The sequence below is a fragment of the Protopterus annectens genome, chromosome 2.part1 (genome assembly GCF_019279795.1).
Source record: "Protopterus annectens isolate FY-2018-M chromosome 2.part1, PAN1.0, whole genome shotgun sequence".
NCBI lineage: Eukaryota > Metazoa > Chordata > Ceratodontiformes > Protopteridae > Protopterus > Protopterus annectens.
Genome location: NC_056729.1, coordinates 813,175,981 through 813,201,961, shown reverse-complemented (window position 1 = coordinate 813,201,961; position 25,981 = coordinate 813,175,981).

Genomic DNA, 25,981 nt, shown 5'->3' with positions numbered 1-25,981 from the left:
AGTATAATGCCCCATTTGGTATGTACCTCTCCAAATAGCTGCACCAACTGGAAAGGCCACAGAAATACCTCACAAAGAGAATCCATGGCCTCCAACACCTGTCCTATGTGGACAGACACAAATCACTATCACTCTACTCAGTATCATACAGATTGCTCAGAGGTGATCTGTGTCTCACCTATGAGGCAATCTTTTATTGTATTTATTTATTTATTTATCAGACCCTGCCTTACTAGAGATGCTCCATATTCGTAAGTCTAACTCCTTGCACCTTACTCGCTCGAAAGGCCTAAATCTAATATGCAACATCAACAAAACCTGCTGGAGAGATAAGTTTGTATCTCATAGGCTGCCTGGTCTCTGGAACAGACTTCACATATATGTCAGAGTACATCACTGTCCGTCTTCAAGCGGAGCCTTGATGAGTGGATGGTAAACCGCAAATTTGTCCCAGGGGTACCACCTGTGTCCCTCATTGACAGGGGCAATGGGTGCTGACTGAGGTTTCTTTTTTGGGGATAAACTCTTGACATGGCTTGTAAGGGTCACAGGGCCATTAGTCTAGTAACCTCCTATGATCCTATGACTGCATCAGTTTGTTGCAGAAAAGATGTTTTTGTTAAACATGGGATAAAGTGCAGGGAGAGTTGTGTCCAAAGTTAAAGTTATCTCCTGAGTGGAACTGCACACAGCACATCTGATGTTGAAGTTTTACTTTCCTGACATTACCACAAAACACACACACACACACACACACACACACACACACACACACACACACACACACACACACACACACACACACACACACACACACACACACACACACACACACACACACACACATTTACTACTATTTGCTTTAAACCACATACCCAACTAGTTATGCAATCTAGATAACACAGTATGAATAACAAGTGACAAAGGAGAAGTCTGACTATAATTATGTGAAAATGTACATTTGTAACTATTAGAATTACACTACTTGGAAGATCATCTAATGTGCATCACATGTTTTTGGGGCAAATGCATGCATCTAGACAGACCAACAAAACAGCACTCAGCTTGTCCTACATAATTACATACTTCTCTGTAACATCTATATACTGACATTCATGTTAATTGTGTTACTGTCAATCACATGTACCTGTTTCACACTGTAGGGTGTCAATGACAATCAAAATTGTAAAACAGTGGATTGCCAACCAAGCATTCCTGACAGCTCATCCCAGGATGATTGCATACAAATAATACCCACTTACTGTGTCACAGTCAGTTGTCTTGGATTGTGCTTGCACAGTGTGCATTGGCAACACAAACAGATGCTTCCGAAATATGACAGTGCACTTCTGAATAATAGTGATGGATTATGGGTGAACAGTTTATATACTGTTGTAACAAAGTTACAAGTGTAACTGCTTGTGTACAGACATACATTAACAGACTGGGTTAACTCAGCATCACTCTGAAGTCCAAATATCTTGCTTTCAGAATTCCATTAACACACAAAGAATTTGCACAACCTACTCAAATAATTCTTTGTAGTAATTTGTTTTTACTGTCTCCCTGAAATGCACCACTGGCAAGTTCATTTCCATGAATGCTGGCAAAGTACTTATGCATGCATGATCATATCTTGAGGTATTGAACTTTGAATGGAAATTAGTAGTAGTCTATGGTGCGCCATGTCAACCTTCACACAAATAAGAAGTATACACATACAACCATGTATGAATCTGAGGGAATACAGGAAAGTTATATGTTATGGTTATGTTTCACGTGTCATGATTTACACATTTGTCATGACAGCTGCAGTCCCTCAATCCTTGTATGTATGATAGAGGTGTATTATGAAACACATGAGGGGGCAAGCATATTATTGCTGTTGGAAACATGACTTATAGAAGCAGTTTTGAATCAATGAAGTTTATTTGGCATAAAAGGGGTGATAAGATGTGGACAGCTGGTGACAGAAAGACACATAAAGACATATGAAGAAATTAGTTTATGGCCCATTTCTGATATATTTGTGTTGTGTTACTCTTCAGTTTGTCAACATAATTTTTCAGTCAAGATTTTTACAAAATGGTGGTCCCAACAGGGAGCAAGCACAGAAATGCAGTAGCAGGATAACGACATGTTAACAAAATGAGTATCCAACACTTAAACCCAAATGAATCATACAAAACTTTCAAAAACACTTTGGCATACATCAGGATTCGAACCTTATCAATATTCCAAAAGAAAGCTACAGAACTGAGGATTATCTAACCACAGCAAATAGGAACACCTACTTCATGAAGCTCAAGTATGACAACAGACTGAGGCAAAGCAGAATATATGTATTACTCTTCATTGCAGTCATGACAATTGTAAAATCCCAAAATGTGTACATTACACCCAGTACCTTAATAAATATGAAACAGTAAACAGTGATAATACAGAAGTAGGAACAGACAGAGACACGGAGACAGGGATAGAGACACATAAACAATGTTTAATTTTTGTGGGGCATTTTTTAACATCTTTGGGATGTGTTATTGGTATGATTTTTCTGATAAGTAATCTGTTGTGATATGTACAATCAAGTGTATACAATAGGGAGCAAGCAGGGGTCGAAAAGTATAACCATGGCTGAGACATAAGCAACCTTAATTTTAATGGTTTGAAGGGGCAGTCACAAAACAATGAGACAGGAGAGAATGTAGGTATCTGTCTTCAACACCGTAATGACAATTTTTAACATTAGACAAGGTGTACATTGTGGCCAGAAGCATAATAAATCAACCAATGCAGAATGTTTCTTAACAATATTTTAAATTTGAACATCCTGCATGGTGTTCATTCAGCTCTTCAGCCTATTCGAAAGAAGGCTAGCCTGACTGAACATAGCTAAGCCCAATAGCATGAAGGGCACCAAAGTAATGTGTACAAAGGCAAAAACTCACAAGGTTTTGCCAGAAGATGTGCATTCCATTTTCCTTACGCTACAGGTGCTGCTCAGGGCCATGCTTGTTCAAATGCTGAGGAGACAGACTGATGACACAGAAGGGGGAAGAGACATAGAGAGTGGAAGTTGGAGGCAGGGGATCACGTAGATTATGGCAGAACCAGGAAAATGGTGGCTCAACTCAATATCTAGTCAACAGCTACACATGAAATAGTCTATTAAAAACAGTCAACAACAGTTTGACATTATTTAGATTAGAACCCTTGAAAGTATGCAAAAGTCATCTCTAGATTCAAGCATTATCTCAACACACCACAGAGGAACTCCTAATTTAAACAGTTTAAATCATAAAATTCAAGGGACAGTGACAGCGTGCTGAAGCAAAAAGGGTGAAGAGACAGACAGAGACAGAGAAATGGAGAGAGAAATACCTAAAGTTTGTTTATGGCACATTTAGGACCATCTTTACGGTGTGCAACTCTCAGCTGTTTCCTTATTATTACTCTGCCATGTTCTGTGCAACAAAGTCTTTGCTATTAGGAGCAAGAAGGGATCGGAGAGTAAAAACAAGATGAAGACATAAGCAGGATAAGGGTGGTTTACTAAGTCTCCCTATTGAGGAGGGAACATTTTTGTAAGTGCTTTACTGATGCATTATTGAAATGTTATGTTGCAACTGGAGCTAAATACAGACATTTGCAGTTAAACATATGATAGGAATATCATATTACATAAATAATAATAAATTGACATACAGCTGTAATTGAATCCTTGACACTATGCAGAAAAATCAATCTATGGACAATTGAATTATCTCAATACACCTCATGGGAACTTCCATTTTTTTACATCCAGCAGCCTAAGAACTGTTTCAAAGTATTGCCTTTATTCTGCCTTTACTTTGTATTCCCATAGCACAGTGGATTTAAGCACATTTGCATTAAAGTAAGCAGAGTGGTATTGACAATGACAAAAACTTACCAGTTTTTGCTGCACGACTGAAGCACCATTCAGTCACTCAGCATTGGTGCTTGATGGAAGCCCTGGGCAGATGCTAAGGGCAAAAAACTAAATAAGTGGATAGCTATAGTGTTTTCCCACTACCACCTTGCAAATTACTGCATTCTTTCCTCTGTGTTGTGTGTGATTGTATTTTCTGCCAGAATGAAAAAGAGGCCAATAGAACAGTGGTGAAAACTGAGGGCGAGCAGAGGGTAGGACACAGAGGAACGAATACAGGAATTTGCAGGGTGGTGGTGGGAGAATACTCTAGCTATCCACTTCTTCACACCATAAATGTAGAATTGTACATAGAATTTCATAACTTTGGGGCATCCCCACACCAAGGATGGGTGACAACAACAAAATAATGTTGTATAGGCAACTGGACCAAATCACACATGTTAAAATGATACATAGCCAAAGTGGATTGCTATGTATTGGGCATATTTTTTTTTTACTTTTTTTTTTGTAGTTACAGAAGAAAGTTGGGGAATATGCTCAGAATGAGAGGGTCAGGTATGTATGGTAGGTTAGGTATCAGGTGCAGACATACAGGAAATACAAGACAGACAGGGAGAGTGATGGGCACAAAAGGTTGGGGGGCACTATGATTGGGAAAAGATAGGGAGTCACAGAGGTGCATCCACATCCAGCTTGAAACCAGAGAGAATCTAATCATCACCCTCAGAACTGTTATCACTTTCCCCTGTGTCAATTGCCTCGGTCCATACCAGACATGGGATCATTTTGACAAAATTACTGCCTGTGGTGGTGCTGCTGCAACCTCCTGTGGAGTTATGGAATGGTGAACTGCAGTGGTTGAGCTACCTCACTGTGCTTATGGTCATTTTGTTTTCAGCAGTAACATATTATAGATAGAAACTATGTGTTTTATATATATATATATATATATATATATATATATATATATATATATATATATATTCACTTCATAACAATGAAAGCTCAAAACACTGAAACCAAAACACTGAAACTTCAAAATCTTGAAAACTCAAAACACTGAAACTCAAAACACTGAAAGCACATATACATATACTGAGTTTAAACAACATAAATCATAGCACTTTCCACCAAGTGTAAGCAAGGGGGCTAGCCCCCCTGCACCACCCACATCCCCTGCTACATATATATATATATATATATATATATATATATATATATATATATATATATATATATATATATATATATATATATATATATATATATATATATCAACTCCAAGATTACACTTCACTACACTAAGTGCAATCTTGGAGTTGATATATTTAAGTAGTATATGTTTGTGTCTGTGACACATATTGGCAATAAACTGAAGTATGTGTTTTTAATGCCCTGATCTGATGGAGTTCAAATCTAGACAGGGTGCTGTTGTGTGAAGATACTCATGTTTAAGGAAGATATGTTTATATTGAAAGACAACAAAATATATTTTAACTGCTTGTTTCATGTTTCCTTTATTTACTATGTTTTATTTCTTCATCCTTTGCACAACATTTAGCATTGGGCACTGTTGGCTGGCAGCAGCCCGTACCAATGAATAAGAGTTCAAAATGACAAATTTAATTTGGAATGCTATCAGTAGCACAATTGAGACAGGTGCCAGAAGACTTTCGTCATCACTCTGGACAGTACTGGTTGAATAAATTCCACCTGTTAGCTAGCCACCTCTGTGGCATAGTTCATAGGTAGGTACTAGGCTATTGGCCCTGGGGCCTATACAAGCCCAGCCAAAAAGGTACCCTGGCTTTTGCCACCCAAGAAAATTATTTTCCTGTGCCATGTCGAGCAGAGCCACAGAGGTGATCCCCGAGGTGAATTTCCTATTTCCCATCCAGTCATCAAGATTTTTCTTGAAGAGTGCTAATGAGGATCTTTGTTTGATATAGATAGGTAGTTTATTCCAGAGTATGGGAAGTCTCTGGGACAGGAATCTATCCCTCCGGCATGTTCTGTTTATTGTGGTGACAAGATTTAGGTCCCTAGAGCGTGCAGCTCATAGGGATTGGGATTTATTTAAGTGGAGCATGTCCAACAGCTCTGGGTTTGACATAGCTTTGTATGTTAGGCAGAGATCACCTCTGAGTAGGCAATATGCGATGGAGTAAAGCTGGAGATTTTTGAGACGGTCTGCATAGTGCATCTGTTTGAGGCCAGTAATCCTCTTTGTCAGGTATTTCTGCAGCCTTTCCAGTTGTTGTAGCTGTCTTGTGAGGTACATACCAAAAGGGGCTTTGTACTCTATAATGGGTCTAATGAGTGATAAGTAAAGGGAAACAATGACCTCTTTTTTTCTGGATGAGAAACCTTTTGTGATGAGGTGTGCCACGTAGAAGGATTTCTTGACTACTGTGGCAATGTGATTATCAAAGGAGAGACTACTGTCCACCTGTGTCCCAAGGTCTTTTATCACACTTATGGTGTTAAGTATACTACCACCTATGTTGTAGTTCATGGGTACAGAGTTTTTACCAAAGGGGATGACAATGCACTTTTTGGTATTGGGCTTGAGGCCATGGCTTTGACACCAGGCATCTGTCTCATTGAGGCCCTTTTGTAGGATGTCCACATCATTAGGAGTTTCGATTATGGATCCTAGTTTGCAGTCATCTGCAAACTTCATTAGCCAAAGACCTGCTGTGTTAGCCTGTACTTCAGAGAAGTAGATACCAAACAGGAGAGGACCCAGGACTGAACCCTGTGGTACTTCACTTGTCACAGGTCTGAAGTCAGATTTGGAGCCTGCTACTTTCACACTGTGGGTTCTGTCAGTGAGCCAGTTGGCAACCCATCTTGTGACATAGGGATTTATACCTAGTTTAGTGAGTTTATCTATAATTCCAGAGTGGGGGATGGTGTTGAAAGCCTTGGCAAGATCTAGATAGGCTGTGTGAACCACCTTACCCTTGTCTACGGCTTTGTTGACTGCTTCAAAGAAGTCTATCAGGTTTAGGAGACATAATCTGCCTTTTACAAACCCGAACTGGGTGGGGTCCAGAGTTTGGAGATTATCAGTGTCTTGTTTATAAGTTCCATGATGATATGTTCCATGGCCTTGCAGACCAGGCTCGTCAGGCTAATGGGGCGGTAGTTCCCGGGGTCTGTGGTGGCTCCCCCCTTGTGAAGTTGGATAACCGTCGCTGTGCGCCATTCAGCAGGCACAAAGCCTGAGGTGAGGCTATGATTGAACATGGTTCTTAGGTGGGGTGCCAGTTCGTTCTGTAGTTCATGTAGAACGTGGCCTGGGATGTTGTCTGGTCCCATAGATGCTGTGTTCTTGGTTTGGGAGTGTGTGGTTTTTACCTGTGCAGCCCTGATTACAGGAACTTTGCATTCTTCCGGTATAGAGATTGGCTCTTTAGAGGGTGAGAGGGGGGTAAAGTTAGCACTGAACCTATCTGCCAGGATGTTGGCAATATCAGTTGGGTATGTATATTTAGTGCCATTGTGCTGTAACTCAGAGCAGATCTGAGTGTTGCCATTGTGATTGTTGACATAGCTATATAATGATTTGTGGTTGTGTTTAGAATCAGTGGCAATTTTGTTTTTGTAACTAGCTTTGGAGGATTTTATCAGGGATCACAGCTTCTTACTGAGGCTGACCAGGCAGCTCCTCCACTCATGGGATTTTACTCCCTTTTGCAACAGTTTCTTCCTTCTGTTGTACAGTTTGTTTATGGCAGGGGACCACCAGATTGGCTTCCTTTTTTTGGAGAATAGCATCTTGGTTCTGTTTGGGATAGCACGATCCATGCACTCATGTAAGTGCTTATAAAGTGCAATTGTGTAAGATTCAGTAGTCATAACTGTATTGTCCATCTGGATGAGTGTCATGAAGTTCACCACTTCTGCTTAAGAAGCATGAAGTTGGCTTTGGAGAATTTTTTTACCATGGTTTCCTTAATGGGGGTGGGGGCAGGATGTGGATATCTAGGGTAATTAGCTTATGGTCAGATCGGACCAATGAGGTGTTGACTTCAGGTGTGGAACACTGGTCACTCATGTTGGTAATGACTCGATCTAGGATATTGTTGCCCCTGGTGGGGGTGTGGAGAAGTTGATCCAGGGCATTGGAGTTTATGAATTCCAGAAAGCGTTGAGTGAAGGAGTTGGTACATGAGTAGTTTTCCCAGTTAATGGTGGGGTAGTTGAAATCACCCATTATTAAGGTGTTTGGTTGAACCCTAATATTTTCCAGTACATCAAGGAAAGACAAGTGGGAATCCTTGGGCATGGTGGGTGATCTGTAGCAAGCTACAATTTGGATTGCAGTTTTGCCCAGAGTTAGTTGCACTTGAATAACCTCGGCTGCATTATGCCGAGCAACTAGCCTGGAGGTGTGAATATCCTTAATGAATATGGACACACCTCTGCATTTGGTGTTCCGGTCCAGGTTACATGGCTGAAAAGTGTGGTATGAGTTATAGCCTGGTAGTGCAGGAGTGCTCTCTGGAGCCTTGAACCAGGTCTCAGTCACTGCACAGATATCGATGTTCTCCATTTTAAGGAGTGCCTTGAGTGAGTGCATTTTGATATTTAGACTTCTAGCATTGAGTAGCATCATCCTCAGGTTTTGCTTGGCTGTTCCTGTTATGGTGGTGAATTTGTCATTTGAACCTTGCCTAAAAAAGGCACTATAGGGGCAGCAAGAACCTTAGCCAGTATCCGGAATCCCAGGGGTGACAGGTGAATGCCATCTCTGGCAAAGCATCGTGGTCTGTTGACCATGTCATCCCAGGCAGACAGATACTGGATCCCTTTAGAATCGCACCAGAAGCTTAGCCAATTGTTGAAGTCAATCATTTTGTCCTTGTACTGTGGCATCATTCTGGGTGATGGCAGAATGCTACTCAGGGCTAGGGTCATACCTGCCTGGGCTACAATATCAGAGAGCTCTTCCATGTCTCTTTTCATGTAGTCCAGGGAGGTACATCTCAGGTCGTTCACACCAACATGGACAGAGTCATATTTGTACTTGTTGTGGAGTGACTTGAGTGCGTGGGTTATGTGGCGGATCCTGGCACCTGACAGTTAGCTGACAGTAACCTTCTCCTTGTTTAGCCTGTTGAGTGGGACATCAGTGTGCCTGACTATAGAGTCACCTATGACTAGTGTGTTGGGTACGTTGCTTTGCCTTATTGGCTATGGTTGAGTGGCACACTAAGTCTGCGGGCTATGTGCCATTTGGATTGTATTGGGGGATGGAGGTTGCTTGTGTTTCTGCTTTGGAGGTCTCTGTTGCTTAGACAGATTATTATTGAGAGCCTCCACAAATGATTTTGTGTTACAATGTGTGGATTTAGGTGGTGTAGATTTAGTGAGACTATGTGATGAGTGTGGTGTGGTGCAAGTGTTTACCTTCTCCTCTTGACTGTCAAGTTCAGTCTTGATTGGAGAGAGCTTTACCTCCAGTTTGGCTAGATAAGGGCATCTCTCACAGGTTGTGGTGTTGGGTGATAGAAGGAGAGGGTTGTCCATGTACATGTGGCAATTTCTACTTTGCCCCAAGATACACAGATTCATCAGATATACAGGAGAGAACACTGAGAGCTGACCCTTGGACATGCCTGAATAAAAAACTATTTTCCTCTAGATAAGTGAGGAAAGTGAGTACAAGAGCTGTTTTTCTCTAAGCAAGGGAGGAAAGTAAGTACCAAAACTGTTTTCCTCTAGGTAATGAGGAATGTTGAGTGCTGTAGTTTATAAGTAAATTGAGCTTAGAGAAAGAAGTCACATAATATGCAGTTTAAATCCAGTTTGCAAATATTTTTATGATGGGATTCAGAATAAATATTGACACCCTATGTTATATATGAAATGGACAGGCTAAAGTCTGTGATAAATTACAAAAAAAAGTTACCTGTAGTCCCTGTGTATTGGTGTCACAAATGTGTTGTTGTAAACTTTCCTTTTGTCATTACTAATAAGAATATATGTTATGGATGCTGTAGTGTAACATATAACATTTTGTTGATTGAGCCAACACAAAAGGAGTAACGTGAGTTATGTGGATAAATGTGTCATCTATGTCACAAGTATTCATCGCGACAGTTATACAATATGTTGTAAATTTTCATGTCATGAGTAATTGTATGTACTGTGTCAAGAATGACCTTCTGTCACTCTCTTTATGTTTCCCTTCAGAACAATAACCATTACAGGAAATCCTGATGATGTGTAACTTAAATGCTACTTACTTTGTAATGCAAGGTCATTTTTAATGCCTTTTCCATTTGTGCAGGTGACTCAAAACAATATGAAGGCAACGGCATGTTGCCCCCTATTGGGAGTAAGCACATTAATACAGCAGCAGGATAAATTTGCTGGATCCTTTTTTTTGGAAGACTGTCTTGAACTGATTTTCTAGAGTTTTTATGATGAGAAGCCAAAGAGAAACACAGCAGAAATATATGCAGAAATTTACCATAAAATAATCTCTTTGTATGTCTTTATGTGTATTCCTGTCACCGAATGCCCAGCTCTTCCCATCCCTTCTGTGTCATCACAGAAAGCATGTTTCCACCAGCAAGAACATACTTGTTTCTTTATGTTTTTCTCATGAATATAAAGATTGAAGGACTGCAACTGTCAGGACAAATGTTTAAATCATGACAACTGAAATGTGACCACAGCACATATCTGTTCTGTATTGTGTCAGATTCAGACATGTTTATTTGTGCATACTGCTTATTTGCACAAATGTCAGCATAGAGCACCATACATTCCCATTCTAAGGTCAACACCTCAATATATGGTTGCACATGTCATAGTACTTTGCCATCAACCACAGAAATAAGCCTGCCATTGGCACTTCATGAAGCATATTTAAAAAAAAAATTACAGAAAAAAATGATGTGAGTAGCTTGTACAACTTCTGTATTTGTTAATGGAATTTTGAATCAAGGTATATGAATTTCAGAGTGATGTTGACTCAAATAATTCAGTCTGTTAATGTATGTCTGCACACCAATGGTTACATTTGTAACTTTGTTACAATAGTGTGTAACCTTTACACATATAATCCATAACTGTTATTCAGAAGTGCACTGTCATATTAAGGAAGTGCCTGTTCGTATAGTCAATGTACATTGTGCAAGCATGAGTCAAAAGACAATTGACTGTGACACAATAAATGTTCACTGTTTGCATTCACCCCGGTATGAGCTGTCAAATGAATCTTTGCTTGACAATCCACTGTTTTTGCAGTTGTGATTGTCATTGACAACCATACTATGAAATAGGTATGTCACTCACAGTAGTGCAATGTACATGAATGACAGTATATACATGTTATCAGAGAAGTATGTAATTACATGGAAGATGTACAGTGCTGTTACATTGGCCTATCCAAAGACATGCATTTGTCCCAAAACCTATGATGCACAGTAGCTGATGTTCCAAGCAGTGAAGTTTTGGTACTCACAAATGTGCATTTTCATATCTTAAAACTCAGACATTTCCTGTGGCACTTGTGATTCATAATGTGTTCTCCAGATTGTGAAACTAGTTAGGTAATTGGTTGAAATCTGACAGTGTTGAAATTGTCTGGGTGTGGTTCTAGTGTCATGTAAGTATTTATTTATTTATTATTTATTTATTTTTCATTTGTTGACTGGGAGTGTCCAACTGGACGTAGGTCCATTTTCAGCGGAGGCCCGGGGAGAAAAGCTCCACAGTTAAAATATACAGACATTAGTTACATTGGATTTACATAGCGATTATCAATTTGATTAACATAGTAATTAATTACAAACATAGTTACAGATGAAGAACATAGTACATCAGTAGACAACTAGAATCTTTATCTGTGAAGTACATAACAGACATTAACAACTGTTACAATAAGAAGTTCCTGCTGTATAATAAGTAGTAGGCTTATGAGCATCTGAGCTTGCTATAATCAAGGTAGTTAGTGGGGTGGGAAGAAAGGCAGTGGTTGGATGGGGTGGGTGATATTTGAGTGGCAGTTGCAAGGGCATAGTTAGCATGTTTTTAAGTGCGCTTTTAGTAAAGTTTTGAAGTGGGTGCATGATGGTAAGGAGGTAATTGTGGGTGGGAGGGAGTTCCATAATTTGGCTATGGTGCAAGAGAATAGTGCTTCACCAGCACAGTTATTGGCTTTAATGATCTACAAGTGATTTTTGTTGCTGGATCTTAGTGGTCTGGTGGTGCGATAGGGTTGGAGTAGATTCTGGAAAGGATGGGACATTTAGTGGATGGTTTACTAGTTTGTGGGCAAGTGTGAGTTGATACCATTGAAGGAGGTAAGGGAGTTCAAGCCAGCCCAGTTCAGCAAGTGAGAGACAGTGGTGACTATGGTAGGATGCCCCGGTGATGAATTTGGCAATTTTGTTGTAGCAGGTCTCTAGCTTGTTTAGATCGCATTGCCTTAGGTTGGTATATATTGGAGAGGCATAAAGTAGGGTGGAGATAAGGTGGGAATTTGCTTCTGAAATCTTTGCTGCTTTGGTGAGAAGTTACTTATTTTTGTATAACATTCCTAGTTTTTTGTGGACTATTTTATGGTCATGGATATGTGAATGTCAAATTTTAGTTTATTGTTTATTTCCACTCCTAGCAATTTGGTGTATTCTGTTTGGTGTATAGTGGTGTTGTCTTTTGCTGTGATGTTATAGTGAGTATGTTTGGTGGGTTGGATGATGAGTAGTTTAGTTTTGCTTGGGTTGAGTATTAACTGGGCATCGGATAACCAAGTTTCAACAGAGGAAAAGACTTCCTGTGTGACTTTTTGCAGTTTTGGTAGGGACTGGGCTGAGCAGATGATGGCTGAGTCATCTGCGTATTGTATGAGTGTGCCATGTTTGGTGGCAGAGGCTAGATTATTAGTGAAAATAGAGAAGAGTAGGGATCCAAGGATGGATCCTTGGGGAACCCCTATAGAGACAGGTAGTTGGGGAGATATGTCATTCTGCCATACAATGGATTGTTGGTGGTCAGACAGGTAACTCTGAAACCAGTTGCTGACTAATTGAGAGAAGGATATGTTATTGAGGACAGAGATGAGTTGTTTGTGTGGGACCATGTCAAATGCTTTAGATAGGTCTAGGAAAGTAGCAGAGGAGAGATAGCCATTGTTTTTCTGCTGAAGGATGGTGTTATTAAAGGAGATTAAGGCAGTGGTGGTGCTATGGTTTGGTCAGAAACCATGCTGCATATTGGAAAGGAGGTTGTTAATAAGGAGGTAGTCTGAGACCTGAGAGTGAATGCATCTCTCTAGTATTTTGGAGAGTGGAGAGAGAATAGCTATGGGGCAGTAATTGGTTAGTTTTGTGGAGGGGCCACCTTTGTGGAGAGGAATTATATGTGATACATTCCATAGTATGGGAACGTAACTTTCTGACAGAGATTGGTTAATCAAGATGGATACTGGGTAGGCCAGAGCATCAGCTGTGATTTGTAGATATTCATTTGGGAGGTTGTCTGCTGCTAATTTGGTGGGCTTAAGTTTAGTTAATAGTTTTTTTATGTTGGAGGTAGGTACAGGAGAAAAAGAGAAGTCAGTGGGGAGATTACTAGTTGAAAGTGTTGGTTGGAGGGGAGGGGGGTTGTGTTGTTTAGCTAGTGATAGTATGGTTTGTGTGAAGTGTGCATTGAATGAGGTAGAAATATTTTCGGAGGAGTTAGGGATGTTAGGAGGAGGGGTACTGACTTTACCTGGGTGGAGGATGGAGTTTATGGAGGACCAGAATTGTTTGGGGCTGTGTTGGGAGGAGTCTAGGGCAGACTGGTAGTATTGGAATTTGTCCTGTTTTATTAGCTTTTTGACTCTATCGCGTAGTTCTAGGAATTTCTGTCTAGTTGAGGGGGTTTTGGTTTTGCACCAGTGCTCCCAGGCTTTATCCCTGTTTTTCATTTCTGACTTAGTGTTTTTTGCACCCATGGGGAGGGTTGTGCTTTGGTTCTGGAAAGTCTTATGGGGGCATGGTAATTAAGGATGCTCAGGAAGGTAGTATTAAAAAATTCAACGGCGTCATCAAGACTGAGGTACTTTAGAGGATGCCAGTTACATTCTTTGAGGGATGAGATGAATGTGAGTGGGTTAAAGTTTAGTTTTTTACGTATTTGATGGTAGATGACAGGTTTAGCTTGGTATAGATATTTTTTTGGGTAGGAATGTTGGGGAGTGATCACTGAGACTATCTGATAAGCAGCCTGTTATATATGACTGAGGGCTCTTACTGACTAGTATCCAATCCAGGGTAGTGTGCTTGCTGGAGTTTTTATTTATCCTGGTTGGCGACTGGACTAGTTGGGTGAAGCCATGAAGGTTTACATGATGGGTTGGATGGTTGTCAGAACAGGATTGCCAGTCAATATTGAAATCACCTAAAATTATAGTTTCTTGGGGGAGATGGTGGGTAGACCAGCTGAGGAGGTGTTTTAGTGGAGGGATGTTTTGGCCAGGTGGGAAGTAGCATCCAATTATGTTGATGGTTTTGTTTTGGTTTATTTTGAGGTTGATATATATATTATTTCTTCATTACCTATTTGTGGAGCTGATGATTTTAAGATCTGGTTGTTTAGATGCTGTTTAAATATTATAGCTACATCACCTCCTTTCTTGTTTATCCAGTCTACTGTTAGTATGCCGTAACCAGTAGGGAGGATTTGCTCACTGGTAATCTGAGGTTTTAGCCAGGTTTCTGTCAGGATGACTATATCTGGGGAGTACAAGTCTATGGTGGCATGGAGTTCATGGACTTTGCTGGATATACTTCTAATATTTAGGCTTAGTAGAAGGAAGTTACTTGGCTTTCTACTGGCTGTGATATGGGAGAAGTTGTGGTTTCTAGTCTGATTATGAGGATTGAGGTTGGAGATGGTAGGGACAGGGTTAGGGTGGATGTCTCCACTTAGGGCTAGTTTTGATATGCATGAGGTTATTAGTTTTCTCAGTCTTTGAATGTGTTTGTTTATTAGGGAAACTTTATGATTGTGCTCTGTGGGTAATAGGTATGGTGGGAGGGTTACTATGTTAAGTTGTAGGGATGCTTTATGTTTGAGTAATATAGTTGCTAGAATATGCAGGGGGTGCATAGGGATGGTTCTTGAGTTGGTGGGAAGAGAGCTGAATGAGGGTCGGACATGAGTTGTGGTGTGAGTAGTAGTACAGTGGTAGTGGTTGAGTGGGGGAATGATGGAGTTTTGGTAGGATTTAAGATATACAAGGAGAGTGCATGCAGTGAGCATAGGTAAGGTGTGCTTGTACATGGTAGCTGAGGAGGAGTGATAGTAGTGGGAAGATGGAGGAGGTAGTACTGGGTTTAGTGCCGTGGTTGGCTATTGGAATGATGGGAGGGGTTTGTGAGTGTAAAAAAGGTAGGACCACTGAGGGCAGGAGGTAATAGGGGGCAGGTGAGGAGCAAAGCGGGTAGAGATCCTGTTAGTTGCTCTTATGAGGGGGCTGGAAACAATCAGGTAATAGAGTAAACTGATAAATGAACATATGATAGTGAATGTGGAGACTCAGGTAGGTACCCTGTATTTCCACAAACTTTCAGTTAGCTGTGCCCCAGTTCAAGCAGTTTTAATAAGTTCTCTGGCAGAGTCAAGCATGAGGTGCTCAAAGGGTGGTTGTAGTTTTAAAAATGGTGCCTGCCACAGGTAATATTTATCAACATTGGGATTGGCTTAAGGTAATAAACAGGGAAGGCTGAGTAAAGTCTCAACAATAGATACGCTGTGCCCACTTCCACTCAGGATGAAACTTTAACTTTGGACACAACTCCTTATGCATTTTATCCCACTTTAAACTCATTACATCTGAGCGACGCCTCCAGGTGGATCTGCATTTACATCCTACTTATGCCCCAAGGCATCAAGTATTGTGTGTTCATATTTGCATCAATAATTCCAAAACTATGCCATGTACAAGGTTTTAAAATTTTTCATTTTAAAGGTTACACAGTGGCAAACTCAACTGCATTAATATTTGATCTCTGTCTAGTGCAGGTAGATAGATATTTACTGTTGTTTTTATTATATTGATTTATATAGATATAACTTTCACATTTTCTAAATATCGCAATAGCCAAGTAACACAGCCAGAACTCCTTAGCCTCACATGAAAGCTCTCAGAGGCATGAATAAAATGCTGATGACAGTATGTGTGCAACTTGAGTGGTTGCTGAGATATTGTATGTTGTTTACAAAATATTATAAAAACAATAGTTACTGTGTTTACTGTGTATTATAAATTTCAGTTTAAGACCTAAAACCTAAAGAATACTACCACTATAAAAATATTTTGTGCTGAAGGGTTTGCCATTTATACTTCTTTCATAATCCCTATTGTTCCAGAGATATGAACACTTGTTTGAAATGTGAGGACATGATTTGATTCTGTCCGAAGGCTTTTCTGTACATTGGAAGTTACAGTGATTTCTTCCAGAGCTCCGTTGGAGTGAATGGTTTAACACAAACACATTCTCTGCAATACACTGATGAGGTCATTGTGTCAAAAGTCCACTTTCTCCCTTCCAGATGCAGACCTTTCTTGTGGCACTTAGGATGTACACTATGTAGTCTAAATTATACAACTAGTTAGGCAGGTGGCTCAAATCTGATAGTGGCAAATTTGTATGTTGTTTTAGTGTCAGGTAAGTGAGGCTTCAGCAACACATGTGCTGTGCACAGGTCCCCTCAGGAGAAAAACTTTAACTGTGGACACAGCTACCTCTGCACTTTATCCCATTTTCAGTACAAACATCCTCTTTACAACACATTGATGAGGTCATCCCTTATAAGTGCACTCTAATTACAGCCATCAGACTTCTGCTGTGGCACGTCAATTAGTACTGTATTCACTAGATTGTGTAACTTGGTAGTTCGAAGATTCAAATCTCACACTGGGAATGTGTGTGGCTTAAATGTTTGATCTATATTGCTTCCACAGCAGATGTGAATTTAAACTGTGAGAGTATTTCCCCAACCACTTTTGCCACAAACATCTTTTTTTTCAATACATTGATGAAGTCATCCTTTCATAAGTGCACTTTCACATTATAAAATTTTGACTTTTTCCGTGGCACTTCTGGTTAAGCCTATGTTTTCTAGATTGTGTAACTAGACAGGTAGAGAGTTCAAATCATGCTGTGGTGAACTTGTATGTGTGGTTTAAGTGGTAAGTAAATATAGTTTCTTTAACAGACATATTGTGTCTACTAACACTCAGCACAAGAGTTTAACCTGGGAGAAGACTCCCGCATCCCCTTATCCCAATTTTAACACAACCATCTTCTCTGCAACATACTGATGAGGTTATTCTTTCATAAGTACACTCTCTCACTATAAAAGTCAGAGTTCTCCTCTATCACTTGTAGTTAATATTGTGTTCACTAGATTCTGTAAATAGATAGGTATGAGGTAGAAATTCAACATTGTTTAAACAGTGTGAATATGTGTACTGTAATGTACATTTGACTCCATGACAACACCCCTTATGTAAACTTCCACTTAGATGTATTTTTACTGGCAAAGGGCTACCCTATACATTTCTAGTATCCCAATATCCCCAGGCAATACCCAGTTTTAGAAACACAATGATTATATCATGCTTTCAAAAAACAATCTACATCGCAGTTGTAGCATTGTGTATACTGTGATGCTGGCTGTTAATACTGTGCTCTCTAGACTGTGGAAGAAAATAGGCAGGTGGTTTGAATCTAGTAATCCTTGTATTTGTCTATTGTGCAGCACAGTGCAGGCTTCTTATGCATATAGAATGTTTAGCTGTGTAGTGTTGCAATGCTTTTCAACCGACTTCTTTCCCTTTTAGCAGAAGCACCACCCTATTAAACAGTGGTAATGTCATCCATACAAGTATGCTCTGTCACAAGTGTAAACCAACATCCCATGTGGCATGTGAGATTCAGGCAATGTTCTATACTTAGTGATCTTTGATAGTCAATTCAAATCCAGCCATTACTCCTTAGCGTCATTTGTGTCGGTATGATTGTGAATGTGCATGTAGGTAACGATGTTGCCACCCAGCTATCTGCTGTGTACGTGTATAGCTGGGGATTCCTATTTCAAAAATCTTTGCTCATTGTTCACAGAAAAATGATGTATTTGATACTGATGATTCCACTTGATGAAATTTGGCTTTACTAAGAAAACAACTAATGCCTTTCCTGTGACATGAGGAAGTATGCCAATGTTTTGTATATTGGTGCCTTAGTAAGGCATGTGTCTGAATCTACAACTTTCCAAACAATGTGACTGATTGCCATTCTACTGTCACACTGAAGAGTGCATTACACACCACGTGTTTTTGGGGATACCTATCATTGGGTGATGTGTGACAAATAGACATATAGCAAAGGTCTTATAAAAAATTAGAGGCACACGCATCCTTTGCAGAAATAATGTATCACAGTTTCAAATGCTTAAATATCTTATGATTTTAGAAGCAATTGCTTCTAATATCTTATGATTTTAGAAGCAATTGCACTGTGGCACATTCATTCTTCACAGTATCATGTAGAATCTGCCATCCCATAATCAGCTGTTCAAAAGACACATTGACTGACTGTAGGCATTATGTGTGGTTAGGCATGAATGATATCCAGTTTACTTTTAAAATGTTGACTGTACATAGTCGAACGGCCACACCACCAAAACATTTCCACAAAACCCGAACCGCGGAAACTTCACAAATTCAAAAAAAACCCGAACGTCGAGATTTCCAACCTTGCCACACCTACAAACAAGTGCTAATATGGGTCAAAAAGGAGATGAGATTTTGTGGTTCGGAACATCGACACTTGACTTTTTAAGAAGGAGCAGTTCGCAGAAGCGGGTTTGACATTCCAACCATCAATATTTTGAAGGTAAACCATGACATCCATCACTGTTATAATGTGTAGATTTAAAGCAGAAGATGCCTGCCCATCCATTTTATCTCATACAAATTGTTTTCAACACAATCATATGATGTAATGACATCACCCAGGTGCAGTCTCACAGCTGTTTTAAACTTCCACTATGGCGCATGTGATTCATACATGTGCCGTTAGTTGATGGGCTTGTATAGCTTGCTGTTCAATTCCAGCAACATGTGACATTATACAACTGTACTGATGTCACACAAAGAGCACTGCATCAAATTATTATTAACTATTTTTACTTTGGACAAAGAAATATAAACTCATTTTGTTCTTTCCTTGCAGCAAAATGCTTGTTCTATCAATGTTGTGGTGTGAGTGCTCCTGTGACACATGCTTTCAGTAATAATTTGTATAGAATTTCTACACAAATAGAATGTGGTTAGGTTCTGGGACAGCATGTATACAAAACAACAGAAACAGCTTCCTTGGCCAGGAAACATTGATATTGCACTGCTCACAGCTGTATGAACATTAACATAGTTGCGTACTTGTCATCATTCTAACATATTACTACTTTACAAATTATCATCAAATGTTATTTCTTAGACATTCATTTCAGTTATTTGTGACAAGCTCCATTATCATGTCTTGTGACAGACCCAGTCAATGCACAGCTCTGCAGAATGAGCGGCATGATAGCAGGGATTTAAATCTGGTAACATCTGTCTTTCAGATAACTGTGTCAGACAAGAGTTGCTTAGGCAAAGAAAATATTTACAGCACAGTAAGAGAGACACTTTTTTAAAGCATCACCTTGCAAGGATGGGCATCCATACCTACCAATGTAGGAACCTGCTATAAGCCCTTCAAGGGTGTTCTTCATGAAACAAGAAATGTGCTTGTTTCTGTGGTGTCAAAGGTTGATACGCAGCTTTCTGATATCTGTCCTGCTATGCATTCAAGTCTGGTAAAATGCAAATGGTGAGTATGTCACTGATTGCACACAGGCATTTTTTACTTGCTAAATAATAATGCTGTGTTCTACATGTCCTCATTCAAACATTTCTGTATTACTGTATTTTCTTTCTTCACACTGTAAAGCTTAATAACATATCATGCTGTATGTTTTAATGCAAGATCATCATAAAGTGTCATTGGGTCTGTGTTAGGACACTTCCTTGTGTGTTTGTGTTTTTTACGTGCTGTTATGGCAGTTTGTTCATAGGTTCATAGGTTCATAGGTTCATACTAGGCTATCTGCCCGAGGGCATTTACAAGCCTAGCCCATAGTTTTGTGGCTTACGCCACCCCTTTAGTTTGGAGAAACTATGCCCATTATTTTGCTGTGCCTCTGTCGAGCAGTGACACTGAGGTAACCCCTGGGGTGTATCTGCGATCTCCCATCCATTGGTCAAGATTCCTCTTGAACAATGCCAGCGAGGTGCTCTGCCTCACATAAACTGGGATTTTGTTCCACAGCATAGGGAGTCTTTGGGTGATGAATCTATCCCTCCAGCACGTCCTATTAATAGCCGTGTCGAGGTTTAAGTCTCCCGCCCTTGTGGCTCTGAGGGATCTAGATTTTTTGAGATGAAGCATGTTCATCAAATCTGGGTTTGACATGGCCTTGTATGTCAGGCACAGGTCACCTCTGAGCAAGCGGTAAGCAACTGAATATAACTGGAGTTCTTTCAGTCGGGCAGCATAAGACAGATTTTTGAGACCCTTTATCCTTTTGGTGAGGAACTTTTGTGGCCTCTCCAGCTGCTGCAAGTGTCAGGTCAGATACATTCCGAATGGGGCATTGTACTCGATCATTGGTCTGATGAGTGATGAGTATAGGGAGACTATGACCTCCCTTCATCTAGATGTGAATCCCTTCATGATAAGGTGGGCAATGTAGAAGGTCTTCCTAACTACTTTAGCAATATGAGTGTCGAATGAAAGGCTACTGTCAACCTGGGTCCCCAGGTCCCTGATAACTTCTTCTGTGATCAGGGGATAGCCACCTATATGGTAGCTAGTGGTAACCTTGTTTTTCCCGAAGGGTATGACTATGCATTTCTTGGCATTTAACTTTAGGCCATGGCTCTGGCACCAGTTATCCGTTTCTGTGAGACCCTTCTGAAGGATATCTGTGTCGGATGTGTTTTCGACTACGGCGCCCAGTTTGCAGTCATCTGCAAACTTTGTCAGCCATAACCCTCCTGTGTTTGCTTGTACTTCAGAAAACTAGATGCCAAACAAGAGTGGGCCCAGGACTGAGCCCTGTGGGACACCACTTGTGACAGGCTTTGAGTCTGACATGGCACCAGCAACTCTGACCCTGTGGGTTCTGTCACTCAGCCAGTTTGCAACCCATCTTGTAATGTATGGGTTTACATTTAAGTTGATGAGTTTTTCAATGATACCCGAGTGGGGTATTGTATCGAAAGCCTTTGCCAGGTCTAGGTAGGCTGTATGGACTGCCTTTCCCTTGTCAATGGCCTTGGTGACTGTTTCGACAAAGTCAACCAAGTTTAAAAGGCATGATCTGCCTTTGACAAAGCCAAACTGGGTTGGATCCAAAGTCTGCAAATTCCCTATGTCTTTATTTATGAGATCCATTATGATCCTCTCCATGGCTTTGCAGATAAGGCTTGTCAAGCTAATGGGACGGTAATTTCCAGGGTTGGTGGAGGCACCGCCTTTGTGGAGTGGGACCACAGTCGCTGTGCACCACTCCCTCGGTACGTATCCGGAGGTGAGACTAAGATTAAACAGATGTCCTAACTGTGGGTTTAATTCCTCATTGAGTTCATGGAGCACACAGCCGGGGACACCATCAGGTCCCATGGATGCTGTGTTCTTTGCCTTGGAGAGAGCAGTTCTCACCTGGGCGTTAGAGATGTTTGGGGGGCTACAATCATTTGGTATAGATATCTCTCCTTTAGGGGGGGAGGGGGGGGAGAAGTTTGCACTGAACCTGTATGCCAGTATGTTGGCAATGTCTGTAGGATCAGTAATCTTCACATCATTTTGAACTAATTCTGAGTATATCTGGGAGTTTCCTCCTAGGTTTCTGACATAGCTAAAGAATGCCTTATGGTTGTCTTTAGACTCCTTAGCTATTTTTTTCTCAAAATTAGCTTTGGATGATTTTATGAGAGCTCTTAGCTTTTTACTTATGGTGATCAGCTGTGTCTTACCTTTTAAGGATTTTGCTCTATCTTGTAGTAGCTTTCTCCTTTTGTTGTAGAGTTTGTTTATGGCTGGGGTCCACCAGACTGGACGCTTGCCTTTGGTACAAAGAGTCTTTGTTTTGCTTGGGATTGCCTGATCCATGCAGCCCTGCAGGTGCTGGTAGAAGGCATTTGTAAGTGATTGAGCGGTTTGAGTAATGTTTACTGCCGGCTCAGGGGCATTAAATGAGACCACACTAGTCTTTAGAAGTGTGAAGTCGGCTTTCGAGAAGTTCTTTACTGTGGTCTTTTTCATTTCGGGTGGGGGCGGGATGAGGACCTCCAGCGAGATTAGTTTGTGATCTGATCTCACCAGTGAGGGGTATACTTCCGGTGTTGAACATTGTGCTCCCATGTTCGTGATGATGAGATCAAGTATGTTTTCTCCTCTTGTGGGGATGGTGACTAGTTGTTCCATGGCATTGGAGTTTATGAATTCCAGGAACTTTTGGGCTAGAGTGTTTGTGCTTGAGTAGTGTTCCCAGTCTATATTAGGGTAGTTGAAGTCACCTAGTATGATGGTGTTCGGAGATACATTTATCCCCTCCAGTGTTTTCAGGAAGGCCATGTGAGGTTCCTGAGTTTGCGAGGGTGGCCTGTAACATGCTACAAATTGCAGAGCAGTCTTGCCTATGGTTAATTGCACCTGGATGGTTTCCGATGCATCGTGCATTGCCACCAATCTTGAGGTGTGGGTGTCCTTGATGAATATGGATACCCCCCCTCCTTTCTTGGTATTGTCCGGATTTTGGGGCCGGAACGCATGATATGAGGTAAAACCTGATAGTGCTGGGGTGCTCTCAGGAGCCTTGAACCAGGTTTCTGTCACAGCACAGACATCAATGTTCTCCATACTGAGAAGGGCCTCGAGTGCGTGCATCTTGAGGTTGAGACTTCTGGCATTGAGCAGCATTACCCTTAGTTTTTTCTTTGTTGTGTTCTAGGGTGGTAGGTTTAGAATTTGAGCCTTGCCTAAAAAGGCACTATGGGGTGGCAAGAGCCTTTGCCAAAATCCGGAATCCCAGGGTGACAGGTGCAAGCCGTCCCTTGTGAAGCAGCGTGGCTTGTCCAGCATGTCATCCCAGGCAGACAGACATTGGATCCCCTTTGAATGACACCAGAGTTTAAGCCAATTGTTAAAGCTGATCATCTTATCTCTGTATTGTGGCATCATTCTTGGTGAAGGTAGGATACTGCTCAAGGTCAGGGTCATACCTGCTTGGGCTACATAATCAGAGAGCTCCTCTATGTCTCTTTTCATGTAGTCCAAGGAGGTACATCTCAGGTCGTTAACACCAGCGTGGACAATGATTGAGTCGTACTTGTACCTGCTGTTGAGAGACCTGAGTGCATGCGTTATGTGGCAGATTCTAGCACCCGACAGGCAGCTTACTGTGACCTTCTCCTTACTCAGTCTGGTGAGCGGGACGTCAGTGTGTCTGACTATGGAGTCACCAATGACTAGTGTGTCTGGCATTGTGTTTGGCCTTAAGGGCTGTGACTGCTTGACACTCTGACTGTGTGGTCTATGTGTTGCAGGTGTTGTGTTCTGAGGTGGCAGTTGTTTGTGAGAATGCCTACTATAATCATGTAGTAGATGCACTAAATTTACAAATGGAGACCTTGAACTAATGAAATGTCATCAGATCTGTGTTATCATTTGTCACTTACATATTTTGAGTACTGTCATATTACTCTTTAGGATTTATATGAATATACAGCACATGCTTGCCTAAAACATGTTAAAGGTAATATATCCCCCTTTCTATGGTTGTCTAATGACAACAAATGGAAAAAAACATGGCCCTTTCTGATGGGAATAACAACAGCTGTAAGGTTCATTTCTTCCTGCTTATACATGATGATGTGGAAAATACAGCAATGCTTTCAATTATTACACTTAAATCCTCCTCTGCATACAGATCATATTCAATGACTGCAGTCTATGCAAATAGCCCTTAATGTATCCAGGTTAATTGTTAACTCAACTCAACTCAGGATGTTATTAAAAATATATATCACATTTACTCCCCTTTGTTACACCATTGCTTTGTGTCCCATTCACATCCTTTGTTAGCAGGTATGTTTTAATTTATGTGCATAGATCAGGAAGTAGGGACACAATTAATTATTATTACATCATTATGGAAGTGCTTTGTGACATAAGTACATTTGACTGCATTAGCTGAGGACATTTTCTCCTTTTACCCTTTCCTCCTACTTAGTTTTGCACTAATACCATTGCATTCTGTGTACATTCTCCCCATTTAACTTTCTCTGCATCTTAATTCTTTAAAATCAACTTGCCTTTACTTTGTATTTGCTGTCTGCACTTGCTCGCATAATAGATTTGCCTATAGGCAAGCTGTTTTGTTTACATTGTGTGCTCAGGCTTCCCTGCACCCTTTCATGGCCTACAACACTTCTTATGGCAAAGAAAAGGGGCTTATAAATGTTTAGGAATTATGAGCAGCTTGCATATTAAATGAGCGCTGCTGTTCATTGTGCTAATGAAAGAAGCCTACACAATTGTGAATGAATCAAAGGGATCAACTCACATATGTTTAGTACATGTAGGCACATTTTAAACTGCACTCCTTGTGCAAAATGACCAGTTTCATTTTTCTCTGATTACTATTTTCTTTATAGTTATCTTTAAATTGTGCATACCTAATGTGTGGGGTAGTTCTTCATTCCAACACAGAGTAAAGCTTTGTGAATAATGAAATTATCAGCCAATGAACTCGAAGTACAAAGACAAATATTTTAAATTGATAGACAAACATATAAAGAACATTAGATTTTCTGTGTTTCTATAATGGCGTAATTGTGCTACAATTTAAAAGTTATGCGTGTTAGGTTTTTAAATGCATCATTCATAATTTTTGAATAAATTGTAGCATTTAAATAACTTTGCATTATTATAACTTGCTAAATATATTACGTGGATGTGTAAGCCCAAAAGAAGTGAACACGTGCTGGTGTGACTAGAAAACTGTATATATTGACTTTGTTAGCCTCACAGGTGAGCATGTAAACCTGCTACACGTCAAATGACCAACACCTACCGGAGCTGTGAAGAGATACAAAATCTTTGCAAGACATGAAGGTAAAGGGTTAATTCACCACTCATTTCTGCTACTAAGTTTGGAGCTATGATATTTTTTTTGTCATTTCTCATATAATTCTTTCATTGGATTGAGGCCCAGATTAAACGTTCAGCCAGATAGTTCATTAGCCTGTAAACATAACTTGTTTTGTACAGAGTTTAATAAATGAAGATAAGTTGCATGTATATTTATAACAGGCTGATAACTAATAGTTTGCATTTTGCTTTTACTGTTTTCTACTTCCTTTAATCAGTAAGATAGATGTCTGTGACAAAATAGTCATGAAATGAAGAAAAACATATCTGGCAAGATGAAGCTCCTGTACTATAACAAGAACCACTTTGTTGTATGCTTTCTTTTTAAGGCTCAGTAGAAGGCCTGAAGAGGGGATGAAACAGGAACTTTTGTATTTGCTAACTGTAAATCAACAGAGCTCATCAAGGTCCTTTGACTGCAATAGCCGTACAAGACAATATAGTTTGCTCATTATGCCATGGAGTCAGCAGTATGTTCACTGCTATAAATGGAGTGGAACTGACTTATGCTACTCATGGGAATATGCTTTTTTTTTCTTTTTTTTTTCTTTCTTTCTTTCTTTTTTTTTTTTTTTTTTTGTTTAGCTAGCAATAAATATGAGCTTATGCAACAAGAATGTGAACAAATATTCGATCCAGGTTATAAAGGACACAGAATTCTGTAACTCACTTAATAATGGCCATTAAATATTTTAACAGTGAAGTAAAATGAAGACTGCTAAACTTCAATTAACTTTATGTCATTTTACCAATCTGCTTATTTAGCAGTAGGTGTGCAAACATTGAGTATTTA